At 42.7% G+C, this 25,390-nt stretch overlaps 1 long non-coding RNA gene across 1 annotated transcript in view; it reads left to right on the top strand.

The window, feature by feature from the left end:
- Positions 1 to 22,836, top strand: part of LOC142005654 (uncharacterized) — a 47,592-nt gene extending 24,756 nt beyond the window's left edge. The window contains exon 3 of the long non-coding RNA XR_012643095.1: positions 22,714 to 22,836. This is a non-coding gene — a long non-coding RNA (uncharacterized LOC142005654). The remainder of the gene's footprint in view (positions 1 to 22,713) is intronic.
- The last annotated feature ends 2,554 nt before the right edge of the window (positions 22,837 to 25,390 follow it).

The following is a 25,390-nucleotide window of genomic DNA, read 5'->3' as shown; positions in this document are numbered from 1 at the left end:
CCTCTGCCCATACCTAGGATGAATTTCGTCAAGCACTGCTGATTCAATACCTAAACATTCTTTAATGTGTTCCTTCCCCACTTGTTGATAATACTAACTGTGGTAAGTGTTCACTTTTCTGTAAAGACTGAACCATGACAGACATTAAGCACTTCAGTCTTCCTGATGTAATCAGTTATTAGATCTCTTTCTCTGCTAAGCAAATAAGCCCTTCATCTTGCTCATGATGTATGTAAAGAACCTCTTATCTACCTTGGTAGTATAACTCATTTTGTGCCTTAGCCTTTTTGGTACTGTTCCTACTTACTTGAGCTACTTGGGCATGCCTCTTTAACAATCCATCCTTGTGTCTACCTTCTGTAGGATTCCTGTTTGATTTTCAGGTCATGAAAGAGCTCCTGATAAAGCCATATTGGACTTTTATTAATTTCCATTGCATCAGGATAGTTCGCAGATGCACCTTAGCCTACATAAGAACTTGTTAGTTACTTTCATAGTCCCACACAACTGTTCCCCTCATGGATTGTTATGTTCTTTTCTTTTTTTTTTCCCTTCTAGTCCTAAATGAAATCATAAGCTGTCTGGAATAGGGGCCATCTCTTCCTATGTGTCTATATAGTCTCTAGCAAAATGGGATCTGAACACCTGAACCTTTGGACAGTATTACAATGCAATAAATTATTTTACTTCCTAGTTCTAGTTTATTTTAAGTGAAGGAACACTGTTTAAGAATCTTTTATCCCTACTCTATCCCTGCTGACCATGTGCTGAGCCTAGCAACTGGGTAGGCAAGGTGGAGAGTGACCCCTGAACCCTTAACGGGGGGAGGTGGGCAGGGGTCATTTTATAAAGCCTGCCCCTAAGCAAACAGAGGAGCTAGCAAACAGGAGCAGCTAACAGGGGAGTTTTACGAAGGAGTTTAGAGTGGGAGTGTAAGGAGGGACTAGCAACTGGATTTTTAAAGCCAATAATAATCTAACTTAATCCACATGATGTGCGTCAGGTTTAATAAGACAACGCAGGCAGAAGCGCAACAGGAGGGTGGGGACTATCCAGTTTATTGCGCCCAATGCAGCATGTATGATTACCTGCATGCTGGGCAGATAGCTTATGTGTGCATCTGGTGCAAGGATCCCCTGGCCCTCAGAGACCCTATACATATTTTGGAGGCCAGGGTGGTGGAACTGGAGGAGCTGAGAGACACAGAGAGATACATAAATGAGACTTTTAGGGACATAATAGAATGGTCCCACCTCCAGTCTGACAGCCTCGATGCTGTTGAGGAGGATCAAAGTCTCAGGGAAGGATAACATCTACCTAGAGCAGAGTGAAATGATACCATAGCCAGAACCATCCTTCCAGATGATGTCAGAGTATCCTCTCTCACTGAAGATACCTCTCCAGTGGAGGGAGCTCCTTAGGAAGAGACAGGTTTTAGTTATGGGTGATTCAATCATTAGGAACATAAATAGCTGGGTTGTGATGACCAGGAGAACCACATGGTGACTTATCTGACTGGTGCAAGGGCTGTGGATCTCTCAAGACATCTAGATAGACTTATGTGTAGTGCTGGGGAGGAGGTGGTGGTCATAGTACATATTGGTACCAATGACACAGGGAAGGATAGCAGGGAGGTCCTGGAGGCCAAACTTAGGCTGCAAGGTAGGAGACTGAAATCCAGGACCTCCATAGTGGTTTTCTATGAAATGCTTCCAGTTCTACTCGCAGGGCCACTTAGACAGGCAGAATTGCAGGGTCTCAGTGTGTGAATGAGATGATGGTGTAGGAGGGAGGGGTTTAGATTTATAAGGAACAAGGGAAACTTTTGGGTAAGGGGGAGTCTATACAGGGAGGATGGGTGCCACCTAAACCAGAATGGAACCAAATTGCTGGCACTTAAAATTAAAAAGGTTGTACAGCAGTTTTTAAACTAAGGGCTTCAGGAAAGCCAACAGGTGCAGAGGTGCACATGGTTTGGATGGTTGTATCCCCTCAGGCAGGATCTCTTATTCAAAATTCTCTGTGTCCTCATAAGGAGGAAAGAATGAAGCATGCTAAACCTGATAAAACACAGGTAGTATCTGATGAGGAACAGTTAAGTAAAACAGGGTCCCTTTCAATTACATCATGTAATGGCAGGCAGCTAAATAATGACAAGTTTTTATAGTGCTTATATACAAATGCTCAAAGTCTAAATAGTAAGATGGATGAGCTTGAGTGCCTCATATTAAATGAAGATATTGATATAGTAGGTATCACAGAAACTTGGTGGAATGAGGATAATCAATGGCACACAGTAATACCAGCGTACAAAATTTATCAGAAGGACAGAACAAATTGTGATAGAGGTGGGATGGCTCAATACATTGAAGTAAGTGTAGAATCAAATGAACTAAAAATCATAAATGAACCTGACAGTACCGTAGAATCTCTCTGGATAGTAATCCCATGCTTGAATAATAAGAATATAATGGTAGGGATATATTACAGACCACCTGAGCAGAATGGTGATAGTGACTGTGAAATGCTCAGGGAGATTAGTGAGGCTATCAAAATAAAAAAAAAAAACAATAATAATAGGTGATTTCAACTATTCCCATAGAGACAGGGTACATGTCACCTCAGGATAGGAAGCTGAGATAAAGTTTCTTGACACTTTAAATGATTGCTTCTTGGAGCAGATAGAACCCGCAAGCGGAGACACAATTCTTGATTTAGTCCTAAGTGAAGCACAGGATCTGGTCCAAGAGATGAATGTGTCTGGACCTCTGGGTAAGACTGACCATAATATCATCAACGAAAGGTCCTGTGGCACCTTATAGACTAACAGAAAAGTTTTGAGCATGAGCTTTCGTGAGCACAGACTCACTTCATCAGATGCTGGTCTTGGAAATCTGCAGGGCCAGGTATAAATAAGCCAGAGCCACGGTGGGGATAACAAGGTTATCTCAGTCAGCAAGGGTGAGGCCTACTACCAGCAGTTGATCTGGAGGTGTGAACACCAAGGGAGGGGAAGCTGCTTCTGTATTTAGCCAGCCATTCGCAGTCTTTGTTTAAGCCTGAGCTGAGAGCGTCGAATTTGCAGATGAATTGTAGCTCAGAAATTTCTCTTTGGACTCTGGTCCTGAAATTTCTTTGCTGTAGGATAGCTACTTTTAAGTCTGCTACTGTGTGGCCTGGGAAATTGAAGTGCTCTCCTATGGGTTTTTGTATATTGCCATTTCTGATATCTGATTTGTGTGCGTTTATTCTTTTACGTAGAGACTGTCCAGTTTGTCCGATGTATATAGCAGAGGGGCATTGCTGGCACATGATGGCACAAATTATATTGGTAGATGTGCAGCTGAATGAACCCACGATGGTGTGGCTGATCTGGTTAGGTCTGTAATGGTGTTGCTGGTGTAAATATGTGGGCACAGATGGCAATGAGGTTTGTTGCATGGATGGGTCCCTGAGTTAGAGTGACTGTGGTGCGGTGTATAGTTGCTGGTTAGGATTTGCTTCAGGTTGGCAGGTTGTCTGTGGGCAAGGACTGGTCTGCCTCCCAAGGCCTGTGAAAGTGGGGGATCATTGTCCAGGATGGGTTGGAAATCCCTGATGATGCGCTGTAGAGGTTTTAGCTGAGGACTGTAGGTGATGGCTAGTGGTGTTCTGTCGGTTTCTCTCTTGGGCTTCTCCTGTAGTAAGAGGCTTCGTGGCACACGTCTGGCTCTGTTGATATGTTTTTTCACTCCCTCAGGTGGGTATTGAAGTTTCAAGAATGCTTGGTAGAGATCCTGTAGGTGTTTGTCTCTGTTGGAGGGGTTGGAGCAAATGTGGTTATATCTTAGTGCTTGGCTGTAGACAATGGATCGTGTGGTGTGTCTGGGATGGAAGCTGGAGGCATGAAGGTAGGCATAGCGGTCAGTGGGTTTACAGAACAGGGTGGTATTGATGTGGCCATCGTGTATTAGCACCGTGGTGTCCAGGAAGAGGATCTCCTGTGTGGACTGTTCCAGGCTGAGGTTGATGTTGGGGTGAAAGTTGTTGAAGTCCCGGTGGAATTCCTCCAGAGTCTCCTTCCCATGGGTCCAGATGATGAAGATATCATCAGTGTAGCGTAAGTAGAGATGGGGTGTTAGTGGATGACAGCTAAGGAAGCGCTGTTCCAGGTCAGCCATGAAAATATTGGCATATTGAGGGCCCATGCGGGTACCCATAGCTGTGCTGCTGATTTGAAGGTGTATATCGTCGTCAAATCTGAAATGTGTGTGAGGATAAAGTTACAGAGCTCAGCCATCAGATGTGCTATAGCATCTTCAGGGATACTGTTCCGGACAGCATTTATTCCATCTTTGTGTGGGATGTTTGTATAGAGAGCCTCTACATCCATGGTGGCTAGGATAGTGTTTTCTGGTAGGTCATCAATGTCTTGCAGTTTTCTCAGGAAGTCATTGGTGTCTCGGAGATAGCTGGGAGTGCTGGTGGCATAGGGTCTGAGGACAGAGTCCACATAACCAGACAGTCCTTCAGTGAGAGTGCCAATGCCTGAGATGATGGGGCGTCCAGGATTTCCAGGTTTGTGGATCTTGGGTAGTAGGTAGAATAGCCCCGGATGGGGCTTTAGAGGTGTGTTGGTATAAATCTGTTCTTGTGCTTGTGTAGGGAGTGTCCTGAGCAGATGGGGTAGTTTCTTAGTGTATTCCTCGGTGGGATCTGAGGAAAGTAGCCTATAAAATTTGGTATTGGAGAGTTGTCTTTTGAAGGCATCCTTTAAAAAAATGGAAGTTAAATCCAAGTAAATAAAAGAAGGGAACATAAACTCTGCCAAGTGAAGTGTAAATTAGGAAGGCCAAAAAAGAATTTGAAGAACAGCTAGACAAAGACTCAAAAAGTAATAGCATATATATATATATATATATATATATATATATATATATATATATAAGTACGTCAGAAGCAGGAAGACTGCTAAACAACCAGCAGGGCCACTGGATGATTGAGATGCTAAAGGAGCATTCAAGGGTGAAAAGGTCATTGCAGAGAAACTAAATTATTTCTTTGCATCAGTCTTCACGGCTGAGGATGTGAGGGAGATTCCCAAACCTGAGCAATTCTTTTCAGGTAATAAATCTGTGAACTCTCTCAAATTGAGGAGCCATTAGAAGAGGTTTTGGAACAAACTGATAAACTAAATAGTAATAAGCCACCAGGTCCTGATGGCATTCACCCAAGACTTCTGAAGGAACTCAAATGTGAAATTGCAGAACTAGTAACGGTAGTTTGCAACCTGTCATTTAAGTCACCTTCTGTTCCAGATGACTGAGGATAGTTAATGTGACACCAATCTTTAAAAAGGGCTCCAGAGGTGATCCTGGCAGCTACAGGCCAGTCATTCTGACTTCTGTACCAGGCAAACTGTTTGAAATTCTAGTAAAGAACAGAATTGTCAGACACATTGATGAACTTAATTTGCTGGGAAAGAGTCAACATGGCTTTTGTAAAGGGAAGTTGTGCCTCATCAATCTATTAGAATTTTCTGAAAGGGTCAACAAGCATGTAGACAAGGAGGATCCTGTGGATATTGCGTACTTAGATTTTCAGAAAGCCTTTGACAAGATCCCTCACCAAAGGCTCTTGAGCAAAGTTAACTGTCATGAGATAAGAGGAAAGGTCCACTCTTGGATGGGTGACTGGTTAAAAAGATCAGCAACAAAGGGTAGGAATAAACGGTCAGTTTTCAGAATGGAGAGAGGTAAATAGTGGTGTCCCCCAGGGGTCTGTACTGGGATCAGTCCTATTCAACATATTTATAAATGATCTGCAAAAGGGATAAAGACTGAGGTGGCAAAATTTGCAAATGACTCAAAATTACTCAAAATAGTTCAGTCCCAAGCAGACTGTGAAGAACTACAATAGGATCTTAATAAATTGAGTGATTGGGCAACAAAATGGTAGATGAAATGCAATATTAATAAATGCAAAGTAATGCACTTTGGAAAATATAATCCCACCTATACATATTAAATGATGGAGTCTGACTTAGCTGTTACAACTCAAGAAAGAGATCTTGGAGTTGTTGTGGATAGTCTTCTGAAAACATTCACTCTATGTGCAGTGACATCTGGAATACTGTGTGCAAATGTGGCCGCTCCACCTCAAAAAAGATAAATTGAAATTGGAAAAGGTTCAGAAAAGGGCAACAAAAGTGATTAAGGGTATGGACTGTCTGCCATATGAGGAGAGATGAATAAGACTGGGACTTTTTAGCTTGGAAGAAATGGTGATTAAGGGGGGATATGATAGAGGTATATAAAATCACGACTGGTGTGTAGAAAGTAAGTAAGGAAATGTTATTTACTCCTTCACACAACACAAAAAATAGGGGTCACTAAATGAAATTAATAGGCAGCAGGTTGAACACAAACAACAGGAAATATTTTTTCACACAAAGCACAGTTAACTTGTGGAACTCCTTGCTGAAGGATGTTGTGAAGGCCAAGACTATAGTAGAGTTTAAAAAAGAATTAGACAAATTCACAGAAGATAGGTCCATCAATCGCTATTAACTAGGATGAGCATGAAGGATGTTCCTAGCCTGTTTGCTAGAGGCTGGAAATGGGTGACAGGGAATTGATCACTTGATGATTACCTATTCTGTTCATTTCCTCTGAGTCACCTGGCATTGGCCACTGTTGGAAGACAGGATACTGGGCTGGATGAACCTATGGTCTGACACAGTACAGCTGTTCTTATGTACTTACAGAAGGGTTAATCAGCCCAAAGTCTCTCCCCTTTTCCAATTATATTATTTGTACACATAGAACAAGAAGTCCTGTGGCACTTTATAGATTAACAAATATTTTGAAGCATAAGCTTTCTTGGGCAAAGACCTGCTTCGTTATGTGAATATCTGAATCATCTGATGAAGCAGGTCTTTGCCCACGAATGTTTATGCTCCAAAATATCTGTTAGTCTATAAGATCCAACAGGAGTTTTCATTGTTTTTGAAGATACAGACTAACTTGGCTGCCCCTTTTATACTTTGTACAAATAGGTTATGATTGCAGCTAGAGGAGAGATACCACAGTTTCCTTTAACCTATTTAGCTCCGGTAGCAGAGCAGTGAAGTCACAGCAGTATGGACTCGTTGACTGAGTAATTACCCAGCATTCCAGGGAGAAGGAGGGGGATTTGTACAGCTCACGATGAAGCATTTCCTGGTAAGGCAGCCCTGTTCCACTAGTCCAGCAAGCTACATTAGAGCTAGGTTGGGTATTACTCCTGCTGCAGACACACTCGGTTTCTGCAGTATAGGTATACTCACTGTTTATACATAGCTGCAGTAACTGGTGTTTCTGTTTTGTTTTTGTTTTTGTTTTCAGCTTGTACAGACAGCAAGTCCTGATCATTTTAATAGCATAGTCTGCTCTAGCATTCTGTGTGAATATGATATAGATACACAGCAGGCTGGTATGAGAGAATAATCTGGGATATTTCATAGGTGGGAAAGCTTTAGATAAATTTTTGCAGCATAGCCTCATTTTTTCATGATGCCTGTACTAACTAGCTCTCTTTCTAGAACCATGCATCTTGGCCGTTTCTACACATGCCACTTTCTCCTTACTTTTTCTGCTGGAGGCTCCTTCTTCCTGAAAATTCGGAAGACCCCCCCCCCCGCCCACCCCAGTGGCCGTGCTTCTACATGCTGTTTTGGAGTCCAGAACAGCATCATGTGACCTTATGCTAATGAAGCACAAGAAATTTACATTCATGCCTCATTAGCATATTTCAGGCCATTTATTAGCATGGCACTTTCTCTGTGTAGAAACAGCCCTTCTGTGACACTGATCACTATGAAGGATGCAGGTAGACCAAAATCTATATTGGCTTATGCTTCCATAAATCTTCATCATAAGGATATGGACCAAATTAAGCCACAGTCAGGCAAAGCAATGCATATGGACAAACATCTCACTTCACCATTGCCAGATGTAGAGATTTTAAGTGGAGTAAGTTAATATGCAAGTGGAGATTTTAGCCCAGATCCAGAAAGGGATGTAAATTATTATAATGCTTGGTGTCACAACATGTACCTGGTAGGGACCTAAACAGATACAGAAACAACACTGTGATTGAAGGAGGCTGAGACAGGCATGCAGACACCCAATATGGGGAGAAATAGGTACTTTTGGGTGTGATCCACAAACGCCAGTGTACTCAGTGTGGAGCTGGATAAACTAGCTCATAGGAGACTTTGAAGTGAGGGGTGTGACTTAAGCTGCACCATTCTCTCACTGATAGGACCCTTAGGCTACATCTACACTATGAGATAAATTCTAATTTAAGGCAGTTAGCTTGATATTACCATGTGACTGTCTTCCATTAGCTCGATTTAGGGAGCACTAATATCGATATCACAATATCTTAGTACCTCCTGGTTGTAGTCTCATGTTCAAATGTAAGAGTTTGGTTAAAAGCCGGTGTGAAAGCACCACATCTTAAAATTTAATTTATTAGCCTCCAGAGGTGTCCCGTATGTAACCCACAATGCCCCTCAATGCTCCACTCTGGCCACTGCTCTCCAGGTGCACTGGAATTAGTTAACAGGAACACCGTGAATTTCAAATCAGGACCAGGAAGCCTGTGGCTGTGGACTCATGTTTGTATGAGCAGCTGAGAAATGTCTTTCTTCCTTTGCTATTAGCTCTATAAACGCATCTACCCATTACACATAGCCCCAGCATGGAGTTTGTGGGTCTGTCGCTACACTTGGCATATTTTTCTGCCCCTGTCCTGCCACACCACCTGGCAGCAAGATTGTTGTGGGGGTTGGGAGAGGCCAAGAAACATCTTCTCAGTAGTTTACATTTGTGCATGCTCTGTCTTCTGCCCTCTGCAGGTGCCATGCAGTCGGGGTTTTTCCTGCACTCAATCACATCACATGGGTAGTCCCCAGCCCAAAAAAAGGACACACCTGCAGTTGTATGCTGACCATGCTGCCAGGCAACACCATGTCCTGACTTGTGTTCAGTTAGGGCTCCAAGGGTAAGAAAGATTTTGGGGGGCTTGAAGACATCCAGGGGGAATGCTTCAACTGACCCCCCAACAAAAATATTTTCAGGGCATTTCTACCACCAGGTGGAAGTCTCCCCTGGTGGCTAAGATTTTGGGGGAATTACTGCTGCTGGGGGGAAGTCTCCCCCAGTGGCTTGGAATTGTGGGGGTTAGCAGCCACCTGAGCAAACTACTTAAACTGGCCACCAACTGAAATCTTCCCACATCCCTTGCCCCAACAAGGAGCCAGGGGAGTGGGGCTAGCGGCCACAATGCACTGCTGCAACAGTTAATGTTTACCAATTGAGTCTGGCAACAATAAGTTGACTTTTTGATGAGCACATTGGGGGGTGAGTATAGTCAGATTCGAATTTATAAAATCTAGCGTTACAAAATCGATACTGAGAAATTCAGATTTATCTTATAGTGTAGGCATATCCTAAGGCTTGTCTACAGGTGCTTTCCTTTACTAGTAACTGGCAAATAAGAACCTTCTCTCCAAGTCAGGATGGAGAAGGAGGGTGCAGTGCCCATTTTATTCCTTTATCCCAGTGGTTGCAGCATTCACATGTGCTAGAGGTGGGGAAAAAATTTAAACACGAGGTTCCCACACCTCAGCAAAATGTTCTAATCACCGAGTTGAATGGTCTTGTGACGTAGGGTTCTCTCAGTCTCTCCAGTCACAGCTGTTCCACTATGGATAAATAATGATGGAGTCACTGGAACAGGGTGACTGGACCCTGAGCTAAGTTCCCTCTAGGTTGTGTGGCTGTGCAGCCATGTAGCTGCCTATTAATCCCCACACAAGGGGTCACAGCTAAGTTGGGGAGAGACGTCTCTCCCCGAGTCCTGGACCCACTGCAGAAGGAGAAGCCCCCTGACTGCTGGCCTCCATGTAGAGCTACCATACTTAAAGTAGAAGTGCCACAGTTGGGGAAGAAACTTCTCCACTCATTGGCCCCAGCACAGAGCTGCCCCATGCTTGTTGCAGCCAGTGGAGATGGGCCCCTCCTCTGCCCTCAGCCCAGCCCTGGCATGAACCTACGATGGCTGAAGGAGGGATGTCCGTTCCCTTGCCCCTACACAGGGTAGCTTGAATATGCCAGGGCTATGCATTCTTGCCCCTCCCCAGCCAAGTACTGCTGGAGCTGCTCTGGGCTTGGAGAGGCATTTCTCACCTGTCCCAGAGTTTCAGCAGTGAGAGAGGGATGGGGGTAGCTTGTATACCTTCCAAATCCCTCCTGCCCAACCCCATCCTAGAGCTCACACCCTTCACATCATGAGTACTCCCTTCCCCCCTAACGATCTCGAAAGGCTGGCACAGGTCAAGCTGCAATGGTCAATACAGAGACAGCCAAAAGGCCTATAAGGCTGTCTAAGACTTCCCACCAGACACCAAGCACCAGCCCAGGTTTTACCCCGCTACCTGGATCGAAGTCAACGGTACCTGATCCAAAGGGGCTTTACAGGGTGTGTGACAGAGCCAATTTGCTCCCCAGAAAAGACGACAGACGAGGGGTCAACTGTCCACAAACTAATTTTTTATTTTGAACAAGAGCCGGGTTGTTTACAATGTGACACTTTCCTTTCCTATTTATTTATTCCCTATTTATACTTTGTTTTTGTTACTATGTCTTTTAAATATTTCTAGAAATTACAACTATGTATCTCCCTGCTCCCTGAGTCTTAGCACGGGATTTGGGATTAACTAACTAGTAGCCCTTAGTTGTATTTTGTTGCAGATACAGTGTCTACACTGAACCCTCTTTAACTTACGGTACAGTCCCGAAGGTGCACAACTCGGTGCTCTTCCTTGCGTGCACTGTAAGGGAAAAGAACAAACCAGAACTGATAATAATATTCCTATATTTATGTAAATCTATTTATGTATATGTGTTTATATTATATATTAATATGTATGCGTCTATATAATTGTGCCAGGTTATTTTATCTGGTAACGGGCTTCCAGAATGTATACATATATTATTATTATTATTATTATTATTATTATTATTATGCCTGGGTGTTTACCCTGGTAACAGGCTTCCAGCTAATGGGTTGATTTGGGCTTAAAAGGACTATAGTATGAGGCCTCCCGGGAGCTGCTATGTCGAACCCTCTAGTAAGAGAGCCCCTTTACTGCCTTGCCCCGGGAGGAGCTAGACAATACTATCTTCCTCTCACTCGGGGCACCCGCCCCCTTCAGAGCACTTTCCTCACTGATGAGGATGGCCGGTGTTGTTCTACCCTAGGTCCCCAGCAGCCTAAGGGAACAGATGGATTTGTTAATTGCCTAAGTGAGGTTGCCTCTGCTGGCCAGGCAGATGGGACCTCCAGAAGTAACTCGCAGGCTACTACCTTAGGACTTTATTTATATATGTATATAATTAATAAGTGTAAGTACAGACTCCTCAGTCTTAAATAGGACACTTGCCTCCTAAGGCCACCTCAGGACTTATTGGCAACGCCTGAGGTCTTATGAGACCCTGCAGGGATTTGTGTAATGTGGGTACGCCCTTAATGGGTTATCCCCTTAAATTATTATATTATTATATGTAGAATCCTAATTGGGGTTTTCCCTTTAACAGGTTATCCCCCTGTGCATCAACCCCCGCTTGGGTGAGCTCTACCCAGCGGAGGGAGCAATCAGTTCTGGATCCCTTTAAATAAAACCTTAATCTAATCTTCTATATTGGATGCAGAAGTAAAGCGGCTAGGTTAGCTAGACCACCTCCTGTGCTTTACAGTCAGAAGCCCCGGGAACAGGGTTACACAATCTAAGACGCTTTAAACAATATTATTCTCTGATCTACCTTGTGCGTAACAACAGCAACAAGGGATCAGTACCACTAATGCTACCACTAACAGTACTACTGACAAAATGAAGAATATAAACCCTAACTCCATTTAGATTAAACTAATTAACCTAGTGTTTGTGGGGATCAGATGGTAAATACCTATCCTCCTGATCTGTCTTTCCGGGCTCCGGGCCCGAGGGTCTCCACAGCAAGCTAGGAAAGAAGGCCCTCACGGCGCGCTTTTTACTGGCAGCCGTGGCAGGCAGATAGGAAAGACAGGAGAGAAAAGAGAAGGCCAGGGGAAAAGGCCAGCGTGGTTAACAAAAACCCCTTGTGAGAAAAGCGGCAGCGGCTCCGCCGCCGGCCAGCAGAGGCCGCCGCTTAAGCGGCTCCCCAGGCAGGGCACCTGCCGGCGCGGTCTGCCTGGCGAGCCTGCCTCAGGTAAAATCTGAGGGCTTCAGTGAGTTCAGTTCAGTTCTTCTGGTCTTAGCTGGAGCTCTTCAAAAAGGCTTCTTAGCCAGAGCTCTTCGAAAAGGCTTCTGCGTCCCGCGGTGGCTGGGGTGCGTAGATTGACACGCAGGTCTGCTTCAGCACTTTTCGTCGAATCTTCGGCTTAAGGCTGAGTCCAGCTCTGAACTCTGTCCCTTTTGCTCTTCCGTCCGTTGTCCTCTCTCTGCTGCTCCCCGACGGACTGAGAAAGCCAGGGCTGGGCTCCAGAATTTACAGAGCCAGGGCGGACCTGGTTGAACACTTGCAGGTGTCAGGTCCGCACCTGCGTTGCCCCGGCAACCAGGATGCACATTCCGTTTACATATTCATGAGCATCGTAAATGGTCCAATCCATTCATCTGAATTCAAACCAATGTTCATGAATAGGCAATTAGCTCATGAATATGCATAGGCAACGGGCGACCCTAACGGTCACTCCCCATACCTTATATTATACCTATATCATACAGTCACTTTAACACTGTTTTTTATAATAAATCCTTTTATATTTCAGTTTCATTCATATGCGGATTAGTGGGGAACACTGTTAAGTCAATAAAAATCCAACTTTTAATTTAATAATGCTTGAAATCTCGAGGCTATCTGGTAAAGGGTAGTGGAAGGCACACACAAACCTCACAGCCCATGGTCAGGGACATGTTCTCTAAAGAGGAATTTACAACACCCCCCACCCTAGCCCAGAGCCTCCTGCTGTACCCCCGAACCCTGCAACCCTGCCCCCCCTTCAGAGCCCTCACCCCCTAACAGCTCAGACTTCTGACCCAGCCATAAGCCCTGTCCCACGCTCTTAACCCCTAGGCTGCACCTCTACCACACACTGGCCGCGTCTACATGTGCCCCAAACTTCGAAATGGCCATTTCGAAGTTTACTAATGAAGCGCTGAAATGCATATTCAGCGCTTCATTAGCATGCGGGCAGCAGCGATGCTTCAAAATTGACACGGCTTGCCGCCGCACGTCTCGTCCAGATGGGGCTCCTTTTCGAAAGGACCCCTCCTACTTCGAAGTCCCCTTATTCCCATTAGTAGACGTAGCCACTGTCTGTGTGTGTTGAGTTTTGAGGTGTATATCAATATGGATTTTATGTGTCACATGTCACCAGCAGATTGGTGTACATAACAAAATACATTCCGCATGTGGATGTAAAAAATTAGAGTGAACACTGGCCCTGTATGTCCAGCAATTCCAGACAGTGCTGGAACCACTGGACTAGCAGTTATGGTTTAGATGCATGAGGTAAATGACACTGGCACCAGCACCTCCTAAATTTTGAATGGGACTCAGTCTGACAGGCAATCTCTGTGTTTGCGTGCCAGACTGTCTAACTTGTATGTGGGGCATGTACAAACAACTATGTTCCCTTGTTTTGTGTCTGGCTTAGGGCTTAGGTGAGAGATAGGCGCCCTGACATAGAGTGGGGCACGCCTAGGGCCAAGATCTTAGGCACCAAGAGATTAGGTACCTACAGAGTTCAGTGGGAGTTTCCTGAATCACATTCAACCTTAGGTCATAGAATCATAGAAACATAGAACACTAGGACTGGAAGGGACCTTGAGAGGCCATCGAGTCCAGCCCCCTGCCCCAATGGCAGTCCCAAGTACTGTCTAAACCAGGTGTGTCCAACCCACAGCCCGTGGGCCGCAAGAGGCCCTGGACAGCTAGTAATGCGGCCCCACAAGATCGTAAACTTTTAACATTATTATGTGATTCATATACATTAACTATATTATATATTTTATATGTGGCCCAAGACAATTCCTCTTCACTCAATGCGGCCCAGGCAAGCCAAAAGGTTGAACACCCATGGTCTAAACTATCCCTGATAGACATCTATCTAACCTGTTCCTAAATATCTCCAGTGATGGAGATTCCACAACCTCCATTGGCAATTTATTCCACTATTTGACCACCCTGAGAGTTAGGAACTTTTTCCTAATGTCCAACCTAAACCTTCCTTGCTGCAGTTTAAGCCCATTGCCTCTTGTTCTATCCTCAGAGGCCAGGACCAACAAGTTTTCTCCCTCCTCCTTACTCAGACAGCTCCCCCTTATCCGTGGCTGTCTCAAGCTGCCTTAACCATTGAATAAAGGGAAGCAGATGCGGGTCTGGGAGAGCTTCAGGAAAGCATGAGAATGAGAGAGGAAACTTGCCCACCCACCCCCCGGCGTGGGGTTCTGGCTGGCTTGTAGTGGAATAGCTCATCATGGGCTCACTAGAATTTGGGTCAGTGTTTCTGGGCAACACACAGAAACTTGAGTCTCTTTGCCGTGACTGTTTAGGGTAGGATTGCCAGTATCTGTGTGGTCAAAAATGGACCCTCGCGGCTCTGGTCAGTACCATCAAGCAACTCATTAAGGTCTGGAAGTGCAACAGGGTTAAGGCAGGATCTCTGTCTGTCATGGCTCTACACTGCTCCCAGAAGCAGAAAGGTTGAAAGAATTGGGCTTGTTCAGTTTGGAAAAGAGAAGATTGAGGGGAGACATGATAGTGGTTTTCAGGTCTGGGATTTACGTGTCTAAATGCTATTGTGGATGAGGACTTTTTTTCATGTTCATTTTTCAAAAATTATAAACCGGGAGGCATTTAAAATTGTTAAGAATTTGAAAGTGTATAACAGCATCTAAATTATTTTAGCATAAAGCCCTTGAATTTAACGCATTGTAGTAATGTGGCTGAGGATCAATCTGGAACTAGATTTTATAAAATACCTGGGCCATTGGAGTTTACAGTGTTTGCCTTGTGCAAGTGAAAAAACACGTTAAAACAAAACAAGGCAAGAAATCCTGATGATCACAAGAAGCAAATTGAATTACAATGAAACCTAAAGTGTTTAAAGAATGTTCACAGGAAAGTATTATAAATGTCATGTGTTGGGTGAAAAGCAGGTTAGGAAATGGGCAGAAAGACCTTTGTGAAGTGATGGAATGCTGATCAGGGGATTTCAATTTATCTGACAAGTCAACCAGGAATACCAATTCTCCAGTCTCTCAAGAAGTATTTAGTCCCTTCAGTGCTGAATAAGACTATTCTTCTACCTTTCAATGAACAACTAACAAGATCAGTTGTAAGTGAAGACACAGTTTTAGGAAATAGACCTGATGTCTGCTGATCTCATAACACCTGAAGCATTCTGGAGCGTATAGCACTCTGAAAGGGCAGCAACGAGCCAAATACACTGTATTTTGTAGAGCACTCAAGTGAAACTGTCCTTTTCCTTAATTGGCTAAATTAGAATCTGTTACCATCAAAATCAAATTTAGATAAGTGTGTTATTTAAGGAGTGGATGACAGAGCTTGACGCTGTAATAAAAATCTAACCGCCCTAATCTAGATAGAGTTTGGCACAAGTAGACTTTGCTGGTCATTTGGACAGAAGAGTGGAAGGATGTGTATGATGCCTATATTGATTTTTCTTCCCTCCTCCAGGGCTCACTATTGGTCCAATGAGATGGGACTCAGCAGGATCATGAGAAATCATTCTGAGTGCCTAAAAAAGGAAATACTTCCATTTCCAAAAGAAATAAGATGCAAAGCAAAAAAAAATGGGAAATGTATGGTGAGCACCAATATTTATGCTGATGCCTTGCATGTGGCCATAATAACAAATCATGTTCAAAATAAGTATTGGAGAATACACCTACATGCCAAGACCTGAACTTTTTTCCTTCATATTCTGAGGTATTGCTGATTCTAGTCTGAAAAGACTAGTTCTGCTCTCAAAATTACATATATAAAAAGTCTTTGACACAGCATCTGTTGCTTATATACTTGATCATATCATATTTTAAAATATAAATTGCAATAAACACAAGAGACACCAATCAGAATCTTCATCCGGTTTAGTGAAGTAACATAAAAAATGCATACAAAGAACTATCTCTCCTGAAAAGATTGCTGTTTGTGATTTTCATTGCTTTTTTATTCCGGTGGATCCTTTCAGGGCCAACCCCGATGAGAGCTAGATTCCATTCTTTCTTTTAACCCACAACAGAATGTTAATGACATATAGGTATGCAAAACTATTGAAGAGAATAGAGTTTCACTGGTGTCACTGAGACTTAATATGAACCTAGGCCACCTTGATATTGGAGATGATGTTGCAACAGAAAGAAATAACACACCTGAATCATGGAACTTTGACTGAGTTTGCCAGGCTGGCAGATGGCAGGGTATTCCTGTTACTGTACACTGAGAACATTTCATCTGGAAATCCATGACACATAGAGGCTCACACTGTCATTTTTTGGAAGTCACTTTTGAGATTAGAATCACACTGTAAGGAAAGAACAAACAGGGCTGTAGCACCTTAAAGACTAACAAGTTTATTTATTAGATAATACAATTTCATGGGTAAGACCCACTTCTCTTACCCACAAAATAAATATATTTGCTTGTATTTAAGGTAGTATAGGAGTGCTTGTTATTTGTGAAGCTACAGACTTACACAGCTGTCTTGTGTACATTAACCTTCTATGGTCCAGGAATCGACTATAATTCATTTGAGCCCAGATACGTGATGAGATATGTTAAGATTATGGGATGGGCCATGCAATCACTCATTACAAACTATGATCATCTTCCATGATCTTCCACAAGTTCTATTACAGTGAGAACAGATGTTTCCAGTTACGGCAGGAGGTTATTGACCATGACTGGAAATTTGTCTCTTGTGCCTCTTGTCCTCCTAAGCTTGTCAGTGGGTCAGTTCACAATGCAAGGGACCATTCTCTAAGACTTTTCTCCATTTTGAGTAATCCTGGACAAGTATCTCCCAAGTGCCAATATCAATAATGCACTACTTTAAGTTATCTTTCATGAAGTCCTTATTACACTTTCATTTTCCTCCCATGTTATTCTATCCTTCTTTCAGCAAAGAGAACAGGACCTGTTTTGGGAGGCAATGCTTGGCATCCAGACAACATGACTAGTTCAGTGACATTGCTGATAGATAAGATTATTGATGCTATCATCTATCATACCCAAAGCACTTTTAAAAAACCACAGAATAGCAGCCATCATTAACTAGATGTTCCATCCCATGACAACTCTAGAAGTCAATGGAGGTGTTCAGAAAGAAAAAGCAGCCTCATTTGACTTTGCAGCCATTCCGTAGTTAACTTTTTGACTTGAGGACAATTGCACCTCTGTTCTTAGATTTCTTTTTTTTATCAAGGTTGTTTGAAACGTCTCTTCCCACCTTTTTTCTTCTTCCTCTTTAATGAGTGTTTCTCCATTTTTCAGAGTGTCCTCCACATCCTCTTGCCCTCTCCCAGACATTTAATTTTGCTCCATGTTCTTCTTCTCCCTAACCATGGTCTCTCTACCTCCAATCTCTTCTCTATCTCACTTCTGAAGTCTCAGAGTTCCTTGTACATATACCCCACTGGGAGGGAAGCTGAAGCTAGTGGTCAGGATTCCTCTTCCCAGGTGGGAAAGATGAGGCTTGCGACTAGGGGATGTAGCTCATGTACCACTAAGTGGTGTACATAATGGGAACTGATGTCCACAGTTCCATTACATGGTTAAGTTGCCTTAATTATTACCATGCTAAGATTATTGATTTGTACTACTAGTGACTAGCACTGATCCCTTTAAAAGAAGAAGTGTTAAGGGGCAATTAATCTAAGATTCAAGGGTAGTGAAAAGTACTTGCACAAAAAGCTAGATTTATTAGAGAAGAAAAGTATCATTGTGACATGACAATAAATTAATATAAGGTTAAAAATAACGTACTGCTCTACACAATAAAAAATTACACAAATAGTAGGACATAATTTAATTAATGGTTCTCAGATTTCATTGCACTGTGCTAACCTCCATCTGACAACACAAACTCCTACACAATTCCAGGAGGTGAGATGAAAGCTGAGCCTGCCAAAGTTCCGAAGCCTGGGGCAAGGGAGGTGAAGCTGAAAACCAAAGATTTTAGCACCTTGCTGGGGGGTGGGGGCAGACTGTAACCATAATCCCACTACCCAGGCTTGAATTTGAAGTATGAATCACAATGCCCCAGTCAATGGGGATTGAATTTAAGTTTTGGTTCCAGTTGTTGGGGCTCAGGTTGTGGTTCCAGGCCCTGGTAGCAATAAGCCAGCCCTGAAGACCCCATTAAAGAGGTGTCCGAACCCTTGTGGGGTCCAGACACACAGTTTGAGAACTGTTAACTTTTAGTAAATGTGTCAGATTAGCATTTTCAAGTGGCGAGATACTTCAGAGGTTCTTAGTCTGCCATCTGTATGCAACGGTGAAATAATGAAATCTACCTGGGTCAATGCTAGATTACTTAATAACAAAAATAAAAATAGCATTAGGAATTACAGAAGCATTATGGCCAATTTTGAGCTCTCTTTCACGAGTACAAAACAGCACTAGCTTCAGTGAATTCCTTGGAGCTACGTCAATGCTAAACTGGAGAGGGATCAGAGACACACCCAACACCAGCATCTCTGCCTAATTTTAAGCATGATACTAGTAATGGTTAAATGGCTTCTGCAACAGCCTCCATAGTGAATATATTTATATTGTGCTGTCATCCTGTTTTGCCATCCCAACCCCTCAGATTAGGAGATTTTATTGCAGAGTCACCACACAGCACAGCACAATTTAAATGATTAAATATATTCTTTATTTTGAGGTATTGGGTTCCATCTAGTGGGAAGATGAAGAATAACACCACTGTAAGATTGTTACAGAAGCCAAATGTTAAGGTTTGGTTTTGTATTTATGTTTTTGAAGGTTTTGGAGGGAAGAGCAGGTTTGCAATTTAAAGGCCAAGCTGTTCAACAGTGAGTGTCCCAATTGGTTAAAGAAATAAGATCCATAGTAACAGTTTTCCTTCCTATTTTAAGAAAACTAAATTAGATGGTCCTTCTGTCCCAGTTAACTCTAATAATATTTTTAAAGTGGTGAACAAGGATGTATTACAGTTCCTTCACTTTCAAGCTGGTGAACAAGGATGTGTTTTTTGTTGCTTGATTTTACGTCTTAATCAGAATTGAATTGATAAATGTTATGTGAAGATGTAAGGCTTATATATGTAAGCAGTTTTCATTAAGGGGTGATTTGAGACGGTAACTTGACCATCAAGATCATTTGCTGAGAAGCTCACTTCATTTTTCTTCACACCAAGCCATGCACATAAATAAAAATTAAAATTACTTGCACTATTTATATTCTTGCAATACTCATGAGATAGGGGTGTTAAAGTATGGGCAGTATTGCAGGCTTCCAAATACACCTACCTCTTTTGTAGATGGAAAATGATTCTCCAGGGCCTTAAAACCCAGCAACGTTTGTAAAATGTTACCAAGCCACTGCTCTTTTCTCATTTTCATGGGTTTTACACATAATTTTTAGAGATGGAAGTTTTTATGCAGGATGACAGGCTAGTGAAAATATGGATTCTTCCCTGTCCCCATGGAAAATTTTAGTAAAAGAAACAAAATCATTTGTAAAAATAATTGACCTAATTAAAAATTAAAAACTAGCAATATTTTTGGCAAAGAAAACAACTGAAAATGGTTGGTTTGGGTGTTTTTAATATATTGGCATCATCAAAAAAAAATCAGAAAACGCATATACTTTTGCTAAAGTTTGTTTAGATAAGAAATTCTGATATACATATGTCAGCTACATATATCTTTGTAGCCAGACAGTCTCCCCCTTACAAGCCAGCTTGCTCGTTGCCCCCCACACTGAGGAGCACACAGGGCACGGAAACGGCTGCTGACAGCACAGTCTTTGATGCCCTCATTGAGGCCCAGATATGCTAGCTTATCGTGACCCTGAGAAGCAGAAAGTACAGCTAGAAGGCTAACAGGCCAGACTGTCAACATGAGGGGGGGGGGGGACCCTCAGAAATCACCCCAGCTGGCATTGATCAATATGATGCACACACACAATCACCCAGAAGGGGACGTGCCCCGCCCGCACAAAAGAATGTCCTGTACTCCTAAATTGTTTATCTCTTGTCTTACAAGTGCAAACTAAGTAAGAAATGCCCTTGTAACAAACTGATGTCACAAAGACAGACCAGTATGATCTGGCACCATAGATAAGAAAGAGAATGCATAACCCAAAAGGGGTATAAAAGATGGGTCCAGCAGAACTCTAACTTTGAGTGCATTCAACCAACTTCCTGCTGGTCGGGTCAGGTGATTGCCTCCCGAGGTCCACAACTGGGGACGCCCAACCTTGTATTCTTCTTTCCGCGGAATTGAGTGACCGATCCGGCTTGGCTACACTGGTATCGAGAGACGCAGAGAGGGTAAGATACACCCATGCTAGGTCTCTGACTTTTTTTGTGCACAGCTAAAGAATTAGAGCTCTGTAACTAGATGTCATTGTGCCAAGATATCATTGTGTTAGATGGTAACAGATATCTTTGTATTGGATTGTAACGTAACTTGTTAACACCTGTACTTTGCTAGCATATAAGAAGTAAACAATAGCCTTTTGTAACCGCACGCTTATAACTGTAGCTTAAATAAACTTGTAACTAGTTAAGCTCTACGCCTGACCCTGCTGTTAACCCTTTTGTCACTGCAACACAGCCGGCACAACAAAAGAACTTTAACCGTTTGGTTACTACAGCCTGGCCGTGGGTGAGAGTGCTAGGAGCTGTCTCTCTAACAGTAAAAAAACTGGGTTGTTTAGGACCCAGGGGAGTACCTCACCGCACATTACCTGGCCACCAGCTAACTATCTTGTATCAGGTCTACCTCTGATGGCTGTTTATATATTTCAAGACCAGAGTGAATGACTGTGATCATCTAATCAGCTGTCCTACACAACAAAGACCACAGAACTTCCCCAAAATAATTCCAAAAGCATAGTTTTTAGAAAAAAATTCCAATTTTGACTTTGCAGTTTTTTTTGAAGGAGAGTTCACCCCAGCCTTTGGTAAGTTGTTCCAGTGGTTTTTTTTTTCACTGTAAAAAATGTATGCCTTATTTCTGGTGAATTTCTCATGCTTCAATGCCCAGTCATTGGATTGTTATACTTTTTTCTGCTAGACTGAAGAACCCATTATTAAATATTTGTTTCTAATGTAAGTACTTACAGATCAGGCAGTAAGCCACTTGGAGGGCTAAATGTGTTGTGCCAGGGTTAGACCCTGGTGGGCTGCTGACACTTTATTTACCCTTCTCAGGTATAGCCACTTGCAGCTCCTGTTGGTGGCAGATCACAATTCCCAGGCAAATAGGACCTGTGAGGGGAAGCACAGGCTGGGCTACTGCTTCCTACAACTCTCATTGTCTGGCAACAAGGATTAGCAGCTAACAGGAGCTTCAAGTGACCAGACTTTGGCTTGCACAGTTAAACCCCCAGGTGGCCCATGGGGGCCTAACCCCTGTAAGCCACATCTGGCCCAAAGGCCAGTTATTGCCCACCACTGCTATAGATTGTGATCAAGTTGCCCCTTACTGTTCCCTTTGTTAAGCTAAATATATTGTGCTCCTAGAGTCTCTCAGGCTATGTCTATACTTGCCCCCTTCTTCCAAGGGGGGTGGTAATCAAGGCGATGGGAGATTACTAATGAAGCATGGCACTGAATATGCAGCATTTCCTTAGGCTAATTCTCCCCCATGGCAACTTTGAAGTGTTAAACTTCGAAGTGGCAGCATTGCCCGTGCTACTTTGAACTGGCTTTAGTTCTCAAAATGCTGGGGAGTAAAGGCACTTCGAAGTAGTGCTGGCACTTCAAAGTGCCCGTGGCTACACGGCATGCCAACACTTTGAAGTTTGACACTTCAAAGTTGCCACGGGGGAGAATTAGCCTAGTGAAGTGCTGCATATTCACCACAGCACTTCATTAGTAATCTCCCATCACCCTGATTGCCATGCTCCCTTTTAAGAAGGGGGCACATATAGACATAGCCTTAGTGTGTCATGTTTTCTAGTGCTTTAATCATTCAGACAGCTTTTTTCAGAACCCACTTATAAACATGTTTCTTGAATTGTGGACACCAGTTTGGACACAGTATTTTAGCACCAGCACCAAATAAGTCAAATAATCTCTCTACTCCCACTCAGGATTCCTGCATACAAAGGTTGCATTAGCCCTTTTGCCACAGTGTTACACTAGGAGCTCATGTTCAGCAGATTATGCTCCACAACTCTAAACTCTTTTTTCAAAGTCATCACTTCTTAGGATAGAACCCCACACCTTGTAATTATGGCCTATGTTCTTTGTTCTCAGATGCACACATTTGTATTTAATAATATTAAAATGCCAACTGTTTGCTTGCATCCAATTTATAAAGCAATGAAACTTATTCCGTGTTAGCAGTCTGTCCTTTTATCACTTCCCCTTTTTTTTTTTTTTGTTATGTGCAAGGTCTATCAGTGATTTTGTGTTTTCCTCCAGGTCCTTGATGAAGTGTGAAATAACATAGTGCCAAGAGGCTATCCCTGACAGAACTCATTAGAATCACACCCACTTAATTATGGCTGAAGTCCCTTCTCTGCCTGCTGATGCACTACTTCTTAGGTAAGTGACTTGCCTATGAGGCTGTCGAACATTACGATAAGGGTCTACCTCAATGCCTCAACTTCAGCTAAATAATTAACTATTAATATGCATAGCGAAAGACTGAAATTCATTCTCTGTAATGATCCTGCCTGCATCTATGAAGTTAGACAGCCTCAGAGCACACCTGCCCACTTGGTTCCCACACACTAGTTAGGAAGACAAACACCTAGGATGTGGCTACCCTTGGTCTTTCAAAAGGGGAATGCTAGTGAACCACTTTGGCAGATGCTAATGAGGTACCGCCATGAATATGCAGCACCTCATCAGCATAATGTCAGCCTCATGTGTTTCAAAAGCGCCGCTTTTGAAACACACGCTGCAGATGTAGACAGGGACCTTTCAAAAGGACACCCCCAGATTTTGAAAGCCCCTTCTTCTGATTGGGTTTTGCCATGGGCTACTGTAGCCAGGGACCCGTTGTCTCTCAGTTTGTGGATTGCTCTGAAATTGAGGTGGGAAGTAGGCACCCAGGAAACTACAGGAGGCAGAACACATGGCTGATAGGGTTAGGTGGCACGTAGAGAACTTGTCCTGAAAAAAACCTTATGTTCCAAGTTAGACATTAGGCAGTAATCATGACAGGCAGTGGTGCTCCAAAATGAGATTTAAGGGTCTAAGTCTGGAGATTAAGTGACTAAGTATCTTTATATGTCTTTATGGAGTCACCATAGCAACTTAGGAGGCCAAATCCTCAGTTGTGCATCCTTGCTTCTCTGACTCTTTTCTCAGGGAAAAACTGCAACATTACACCAGTAGCTGTCGAGACCCCACAGCATGAGAACCTGAACAATAAATATTTCTGGCCAAACAATATAGGTTTTCAAACAGAATGGGGGGAATTATGAGTTAAGATTTTCAATTTTTCTATTGAAAATGAGGTAGATAAGACAGCAGAGATATGTACAAGTGAGATAAAAGTTCAATTGTCTTATTAGATTCATACAAAAAAGGGAGTACCTAATCAAGGCTGTAGCATCCCGCCATAAATTACAAATACATAATCTCAAAACACCTAACTCTCACACACCTGATTTCTTACTAAGGCCCACCTGAGCAGAAGACCACTACAATAAATAGATGGGTCTTACAGCACGATCTGATGGCTCATACATCTAGATTGATCCAACCAAAGGGAGGGTGCCTATTCCAAAAATATTCTCACTATAACAGACAATATCCAGCAACATAGTTTTTGTTAATCTCCCTAATGTCCCGTCAGTTCTCTTATACTGATAGTAGCAGCAGATTTTCTTCTCCTAACTCCTCATTCTCACACATTCACACTAATTGACACATCCTTCATTACAGATGGTGTTTGGAGGAGTTTATGCAAAATTAACAAAGAGACCAAGTGCTACAAATCACAATAGTAGAATGTGTAAGTAACTGGCATTCGGTTTAGGCTCATGTAGCACACTCAAATCTGGCAGTGAGAGAGGGTTAAAAGGACACTGTTGCAGTTGACAGATGCACAGTTGGAAGTAAACAAATCTTCATTTAAATGAATAGACAATCTTAGAAATGTCCTCTTAATTCTAAAGAGAGAAAGAGAAAGGCCTCAGCTCTTGTGAAACAGATTACAAGAGACAGTTCTGTATTTACACAGTGCTTTTCATTTATTGTGCTGTGCTAATTAGATAAGCTTCAAATGGTAAGTGTAAGGATGGTAAGTGTGGTTGGCAACACTATGGATAACACACTAGCTTATGATTCAAGCCATCTGAAGTCCATTCCTAGCTCTGTCATGGTTTTGCTACTTGGGCCATCAAGTGAATACAAAATTTATTGCGTTTAATTTTGTGATTATTCATTCTGTTAAACAATAGAATATAATTTATATCAATTTTTTACATGTTGTATGTTGCAGAGCATCTGTAGCCCTGTAAGTCATATCTCGTTAGGCACTGAAGTACAGACTTAGATGGTACCTAACTTTGTGAAGTTTGCCTCTAGTCTTTACGTACAGAAATCATACCCCTTGGGCCCCAGGAATGCACAGCTAATAGCACACTTTTTTAAAAATGTGCCATTCGTTATTTCAGCTGCACATCAATCATTGCTGCTTTATTCATAGCATATTTCTCCAGTAGTAGAACTGGCACTAGAAGACATAAAATGCTTCTAATACTTCACCTTACAATCTTTACGGGGTGGAAAGCCATAATTTTACGATTAAGAAAAAAGTTAATAGTAGCTGATAGTGCATTTCTCACTGCTCAGACTAAATGGCTAATGAATTGAAAATGTAAGCTTGTTTCAATAATCTTAATTGTTTGCAGATGATGTAGCTACTCATGTATAAATCTCTGAAAGTATTCAAAAAATAACCTGTCCACATCATATTCTATTAATCCAGGGATAGGGAACCCTGGACCATGGTCTGGATCTGAACCGCGGTTTGTGTGGATCCATCCCCTGAAGTTTGGAGCTCCTCTCCACAGCATCCAGCCTGTGACAAGGTGCAGAGAATGGAGCCCCGAGCCTCATGAGCCAGATCAGTCAAGCCAGGGCC

Source organism: Carettochelys insculpta, chromosome 1 (genome assembly GCF_033958435.1).
Source record: "Carettochelys insculpta isolate YL-2023 chromosome 1, ASM3395843v1, whole genome shotgun sequence".
Lineage (NCBI taxonomy): Eukaryota > Metazoa > Chordata > Testudines > Carettochelyidae > Carettochelys > Carettochelys insculpta.
This window is presented reverse-complemented; position numbering and strand designations above follow the sequence as displayed.